Genomic DNA, 8,067 nt, shown 5'->3' with positions numbered 1-8,067 from the left:
TGGATGATACCCTTGATATCCTCCCACAACTCATCTGGTCTTCGCTCGTTAGTGTTCAAGGCCTCAAACCTGTTCCTGAGATGATTCTGAAATTCAGGTGGGATAGACTCAAAGTCATATTTTGGTTCCCGTGGATTCAGTTTAATTTTCCTCAGTTTCAACTTGAACTTGTATATGAATAGTTGGTGGTCTGTACCACAATCAGCTCCTGGCCTAGTTTTCATAGCTGATATTGAGCTTCTCCAGCAGTTCTTTCCACAAGTATAATCAATCTGATTCCTATGCATACCATCAGGTGAAATCCATGTGTACAACCTGCGTTTATGTCTTTTAAAAAATGTGTTTACAATGAATAAGTCATTGATTGTGCAGAATTCAATGATTCTATCTCCAGCTTCATTTCTGTCACCAAGTTCATGTTTTCCAAGTACTGAAAACCAATTGACATATTTCAGCTAATAGATGCTGCCCTGGACGTGCTCACCATGTTGTGCCAAGAGATCTGGAGAACAACCACTTGGCCAACTGACTGGAGAGCTATATTTGTTCCCATTCCAAAGAAGGGTGACCCAACAGAGTGCGGAAACTATAGAACAATATCATTGATTTCATTTGCAAGCAAGATTCTACTGAAGATTATACAAAGACGACTGGAACAGCACCTCAGCAGAGAACTGCCCAAAGTCCAGGCTGGGTTTAGAAGGGTTTGTGGTACTAGAGATATTGTAGCTAATGTTAGATGGATCTTGGCTGAAAGCAGGGAGTACCAGAGGAATGTCTATCTGTCTTTCATTGACTATGCAAAGGCATTTGACTGTGTGGATCATAACAAACTGTGGCTGACTCTGAGAAGAATGGGAATCCCAGAACACTTGATCGTTCTAATTAGAAACCTATACTTGGACCAAGAGTCAGTCGTCAGAACAGAGCAAAGAAACTACATCGTTCAAAATTGGGAAGGGTGTACGCCAGGGATGTGTCCTGTTTCCATACCTTTTGCAGAACAGATTATCCATGAGGCTGGGCTCTATGAGGAGAAATGTGGCATCAGGATTGGTGGAAGATCAATAAAAAAAGTCTGCATTATGCTGATGACACAACCCTGCTTGCTGAAACTCAGGAGGACCTGAAGCGCTTGCTGCAGAGGGTCAAGGACTACGATTGAGGGTCAATGTCAAGATGACAAAGAGTCTCACCACTGGGCCGACTGGTAGCATCAGAATGGATGGGGAAGAGATTGAGATTGTTCACAGCTTTTATTTGCTTGGCTCCACAGTCAACATTCTTGGCACCAGCAGCCAGGAAATTAAAAGACGTATTGCAATGGGAAAGTCTGCTGTCAGGGACCTCTCCAAAGTATTGAAGAGCCATGGTGTCTCTCTGGAGACTAAGGTGCATCTGATACATGCCATGGTCTTTGCAATCACTTGTCATGCATCAGAGAGTTGGACAATGACTAGGGAGGATAGAAGGAGAATTGATGCCTTTAAGCTGTGGCGCTGGAGAAGAGTATTGAGGGTACCATGGACTGCTAGGAAAACAAACAGATTCATTTTGGAAAGGGTCAAAACTCCTTGGAGGCAAGGATCTTGAGGCTTTGTCTGATGTACTTTGTGCATGTTGTAAGGGGGGACTGGTCCTTGGAGGGGGACATCATGCTTGGGAGGGTGGAGGGATGGTGCAGGAGGGGAAGGCCCTCTATGTGGTGGATTGATTCAGTGACTGGGAAAATCGGGACGGGTGTATCGGAGACAGTGCGATTGGCACAGGACAGAGCAGAGTTTAGGGCTGTTGTACATAGGGTTGCTGTGAATCACAAGTGTGTTGAAGGCACATAACAACAACAACATGTGATTAGGTATTATTGTCATAATAGGAGTCCAGAATGAAGGCTGTATAGTTGCAGTTGACCTGGGGGAAGGATTGTAAAACAATGTGGGAACTTTTCTTTTACTTTTCAAAGAGAAGTGTGTACTGCCAGTGGGTGGGGAGAGGGGACAGGGAGAAAAGTGCAGCAATGAATGAATGGAAATCCAAAGTTTGTAAATTTTTATTAAAATTAATTAAAAAATGATTTAAATAAAGCAACTGAGAACAGTAAAAACTCTGAATGCAGGCTATGCTCAAACCAAGACCAGGAAAGGTGAGAAAGTTGCCAACATCAGTAACTTTTCAGAATTACATGAAAAATGACCATGTCATCCTATCTATTATTACCTAGGACATACTGAAAAGTGAACAAAATAATGGATTAAAAGGAATCTTAGCTATTATGGAAAGTTTCAAAAAAAGAAACATACCTGAGCTGGTAACAGGGCTTTCTACATACACAGATCTTGTCTTAGACTCAGCAGCCTCTTCTTCATCAGTACAGAAAACTCTATCCTGTCTCACAGATGCCAGAGGTTAGAGCTCCCAGTCTTGAGAAGACTCAGAGATTCTTCTGCAAAGGCTATTGATACAGGACGAAGAGCTAAGTCTTTTTTTATAAAGGAGCCAAATTATACAAACCCAGCCCAGGCAGATTAACCTGGCCTCACCAAGCCCTACTTAGCCCAGCACCATGCTCCCCCCTTTGACTTCCTTCCCTTTCATGGTATCTAAGATTGGAAATCATGAGGATAGTGCAGAATGGAGCAGGGTTTCAATTTGGTGTCCATAGGTTCTCTGTGAGCCTTGAATGACTCAATGTTACCTAACAAAACAAGATTGAGAAGACAAATGTGAACACGTGCAGAAGGTGTTTTGGTGTTGATCACACAGGTGACTGACACTCATCAATTGAGAAAAGGGGAATCATGCTTCATGGAAGTGTGTTTCATGTATTATTAGAATGGGCAGTCACTTCCAGTATTAGATTACACAATCAGACTCCAGAATAAGTCAGACCTTACAAATACTTCCTTGAGTCCCAGCCCGTCTAACCCCATGATCAAAATGCTTTAGGACTCCAGCACATCATACCTAATAAGCTTCTGTCAAGATATTATTCTTAAGGGTTTTCTCTTTAAACTCTTCTGTGAAGCCTTCCTTATTGATGTTCCTTCCATCTCCAGTAAAAAAAACAAGAGTGACATGGGCTTTCCACTTCCGATATCCATCAGCAGCATCACAGTACAAACCCAATTCCCACAAGGTTAGACATGTCCCTCACCTATTATCAGTAATTCAAACAGCAATCTTACTGCTCTACTGGGTCCAAAATCCATTGCAATACCTACATAGACCTCAGAGAAACATACAATTTTGGAGTTACTGGGGAAGTTAATAGGTTATGACTCAGACTGGGAATAGAATACAATTTCTCAGTGAAGACAATTTCTGAAACATGCTCACAGGCCCTTCAGTCTTGAAGATTCAGGTCAGTGTTACAAAACTCTCTTAATCTTGTCAGTTAAGACAACCTTCTCCTCTCTGCCCCCCACCTAGCCCATGCAAGTCTTGCAGAAAGCTTGGACAAAAGTCTCCGGATTTGGCTCCATAGGGCAGCAGTTCCAGGTCAGCTCTATATTACATTGGGTTTCTGGTTCTCTGGTATAGTGGCTACTGCTCTCCTGTAGGTCCTAGTTTGACAGACACAAGAATTTCTCGCCCCAAAGTACATTGCCTTCTCTGCTTCTTCTTCTTTATTGGTAGTAATATTCCCAAATTTATTCCACAGAATTAGTTCAATTTAAGGTATAAAGAGCCAATCCCCTGCTAGATATACTAACACACTTTATTTGCAAATTTCTGCTGAGTCTTGAGGCAAATTCAAGAACTTTGCAAAGCCACTTTGAACAAGAGATAAACTATACCACTTGCAGGCAAAACTGGTGTCTCCTTTGTCCAAATACCAATTATTGCACATGTCTCACTGTAATTTAATTACTTAATTAACTTTTCATTTCTAAATAATTTAAAACATTGCAAAAATAGTAAAGTAGTACACAGTCTCCACTAATCTGAAACCAAGATAATTTGCTGGTGTCTAGCTACCAACACCAACTGTCCTAATAGAGATCATGATAGGAACTTTCTAACAGAGTAAAAGAAAAGATACAACAAAATTCAAATTCACCAAAAAGACTAGACTCAGAAGTCTGATAGAAACTGGTAAATTCCTTGTTCTATGACCCTAAGTCTTTAATGCTTCAAACCTGTTTTGAAGATGATTTCTAAATTCAGGTGGGATAGACTTAGGATTCATATCTTGATTCTGGTGGACTTGTTTATTCAACCTCAGTTTGAACTTGCATATGAATAGTTGATGATCTAGATCCACAGTCTGATGAGTTGTGGATGACATACAAGGAAATCATCCATGAAGGCAGCAAAAGGTCACTCACTACAAGACAGAGGAGAAATGAAAAACCAAAATAGATGTCAGAAGAAACCCTGAAAATGGCACTAGAGCATTGAGAAACCAAAACAAAGGGAGGAGGTATTGAAGTAAATGAACTGAACAGAAGATTTCAAAGGACAGCTCAAGAAGACAAAGCAAACTATCATAATGGAATGTGCAGAGACCTAGCATTGGAGAATAAAAAGGGAATAACCACTTGACATTTCTCAAGCCAAAAAACTGAAAAACAAACTCAAGTTTCGAATTGCAATACTGAGAAATGTTATTGGGAAAATCTTGAATAATCTAAAAAGCATCAAAAGAAGATGGGGGCTGGGGAGAGAAGAAAATGGCGGGAATTCACTGAATAACTATACCAAAAAGAATTGGCCAACATGAAAATATTTCAGGAAATACCATATAATCCAGAGCCAATGGTAAGGAAAAAAGAAGTCAAGATATAATGAAAGTTTTTAAAAAAAAAAACCAAAAACCAAACCAAACCCAAAATAAGGCCCCAGGAATAAGTGGGATACCAGTTGGCATGTTTCAAATGGCAGATGCCTCCATGGATATACTCACCGGTCTTCCAGGAAATTTAGAGAACAATTTCCTGGCTGACTGACTGTAAGAGACCCATATTTGTCCCTATTCCCAAGAAGGGTGACCTGACAGAGTGTGGGAATTATAAAACAATATCACTAATATCACATACTAGCAAAATCTTGCTAAAGATTATCCAGAAACAACTCGAATAGTACATTGACAGAGAACTACCAGAAATGCCAGTTGGGTTTAGAAGAGGTCATGGCACTAGAGACATTCTTTATGGTGTCAGATGGATTTTGGCAGAGAGCAAAGAGTACCAGAAGAATGTCTATCTGTGTTTCATTGACTATGAAAAGGCATTTGACCATGTGGATCACAACAAATTGTGGCTAACCTTGAGGAAAATGGTAATCCCAGAACACTTGATTGTGCTTATGCAGAACATATACTTGGACCAGGAAGCAGTCCTTAGAACAGAGCAAGAAACACTGCATGGCTCAAAATCAAGAAAGGAGTGCATCAGGGATGCATCCTGTCTCCATACCTTTTCAATCTATATGCAGAACAGATCATTCAGGAAGCAGAGCTTTATGAGGATGAATGTGGCGTCTGGATTAGAAGAAGACTCAACAACCTAAGTTATGCAGATGATATGACCTTGCTTGCTCAAACTGAAGAAGACCTGAAGTGCTTGCTGCAGAAGGTCAAGGACTACAGTCTTCAATATGGATTGAAGCTCAACATCAAGAAGACAAAGATTCTCACCACTGGGACAAAGGGCAGCACCATGATAGATGGAGAAGAGATTAAGATTGTTAACAATTACAGCTTTCTTGGCTCCACAATCAACTCTTTTAACACCAGCTGTCAGAAAATCAAAAGACAAATTGCATTGGGGAAATCTGCTGTCAGGGACCTCTCCAGAGTACTGAAAACAATGATGTCATTCTAGAGACTAAGGTGTGCCTAATACAGGCCATGGTCTTCACAATTCCTTGGCATGCAGCTGAGAGTTGGACAATGACTAAGGATGACAGAAGAATCTATGCCTTCAAGTTGTGGTGCTGGAGAAGAGTCTTGACTAGACTATGGACTGTCATGGGGAGAGTGAAACCAAGTTTCTCTTGGAAGCTAGAATTTTGAAGCCCCATCTCACATACTTTGGGCACATGGCCAGAAGAAACTGGTCCTTGGAGAAGGACATGATGCTTGGAAGGGTGAAAGGACAGCACAGGAGGGGAAGATCCTGGATGAGATGGATTGATATAGCAACTAGTGTGTCAGAATTAGTGAGACTGGCTCAGGATAGGGCAGGATTCAGAGCTGCTAAACATAGGGTCACTACGGGTCACAAATGACTCGACAGCACATAAGAAGAACAACAGAAATGCAGATGATACAACATTGCTTGCTGAAAGTAAGGAGGACTTGGTGTGCTTGCTGCCGAAGATCAAAGACCACATCTTTCAATATGGATTGCACCTCAAATTCAAGAAAACAAAAATTCTCACCACTGGACCTAAAAGTAACATCATGATGGATGAAGAAAAGATTGAAACAATGACTTCATCTTACTTGGATTCACAATCAATACACTTGGTACTAGCAGTCAGGAAACATATTGCATTTGGAAAGTCTGAAGTCAAGGACCTCTCCAAATTATTGAAGAGCAAGGGTGTTAGTTGAAGGACTAAAGGGTGCCTTATTCAGACCATACTCTTTTTTAAAAAATTAATTATTAAATTTTATTAGTTTTAGTGAACATTTACAGAGATTTGGGGTTTTCATTCATTTATTGTTGCACTGTTTTCTCTACCCTCCTCCGCAATTCGTTCTTCTTCCCCCCCATGTCTGTTTTAATTGTCCAATTGCCACAGTGCTTGTCAAAGCAAGTTCTGATTAATCTCCTTTGTCAGTGTGTCCTTTGCCATTCCCTATCACTCCTCCCTGAGAGAGACTTCACCTTGATTCATAAGGAAAAGGGGATGGCGTATTCTCTTAGCTACTTCCTGCTGAAAAGGGATGCTGTAGGTTTCAGGGTGAAGATCTTCTCTCACTACTCTAAAGGGCCCCTTTGGCAGTACAGACCATGATCTTTCCAATTATTTACTATGCATCTCAAAGCTGGACAATGAATAGGGACGGCAGAATAATGTATTAGCCTTTGAGCTATAGTGTTTGAAAAGAGTATGGACTATCCCATAGACTTCCACAAGCACAGATAGATGTTAGAGAAGGTGAAGACAGCTTGCTCCTTTGAAGCAAGGATGGATATACTCTGCGCATGTTGCTAGGTGAAGCTATTCATTGGCAAAGGATATCATGCTTGGAAGGGCAGTGAAAGAGAGGAAGACCTTCAGCCAGGTGGATTGACACAATGATTTCTAGAATGGGCTCAAATATTGTTAAGTTAGCACAGGATACGACAGGGTTCAGATCTTTTGTTCATAGGATTGCAATGAGTCGTGAGTGACTTGATGACACCTAAAAACAACAACTTGATCTTAATACATCCTTTTAACTTGGAACTAAGGACAATCCCAGAAATTACCTTTCAGTCATAAAAATAACAATCCTATGAACAATAACATCTGGGAAGAATATGCTTCTCAGGACAATCTATTATGAATGGCCAAAGTCCACTATTTACCCAAGAGTAAAGTTAAGAAGAAGTAAAAAAAGGCCAGGAAATAGGGTAAACAGAAACGGGAACCTAAGATGGAAATGGGGAGAGTGACAAATTGTAGAGACTGCAGTCAGTATCACAAAGCAACCTGTACATAAATTCCTGAGTGGAAAATTTATTTATCTGTAAATTCTATCGATACCATTAAAATGTATTTAAATTTTTTAAGAGTATTATTTCTACTGAATTAGCCTTTTTAAAAATTTTATCATTTATTTATCATTTATCAGTTCATCATTTATTTCACTTGTTTCATTATCCGTTCTCTCTAGATATATGAATAGATTTATGGAGAGGTATACAAACAATCTCCACATTTTTCTGAGCCATGTGAGGAAAAGTAACTACTCTTAACCTCTAAATACTTAAATGCATATGTTTAAATAATATACACTCGTGTACTGCCACAGTGCATTTATCAACTTACTGTCTTCGGCTGTTTATTAATGTAACTGATACTTACCTAGAGTATCCCAACCCCAGGAGTTATAGTCAATAGGCATTAAGG

Source organism: Elephantulus edwardii, unplaced genomic scaffold, assembly GCF_000299155.1.
Source record: "Elephantulus edwardii isolate Elephantulus edwardi_28Jun2011 unplaced genomic scaffold, EleEdw1.0 scaffold00168, whole genome shotgun sequence".
Lineage (NCBI taxonomy): Eukaryota > Metazoa > Chordata > Mammalia > Macroscelidea > Macroscelididae > Elephantulus > Elephantulus edwardii.
This window is presented reverse-complemented; position numbering follows the sequence as displayed.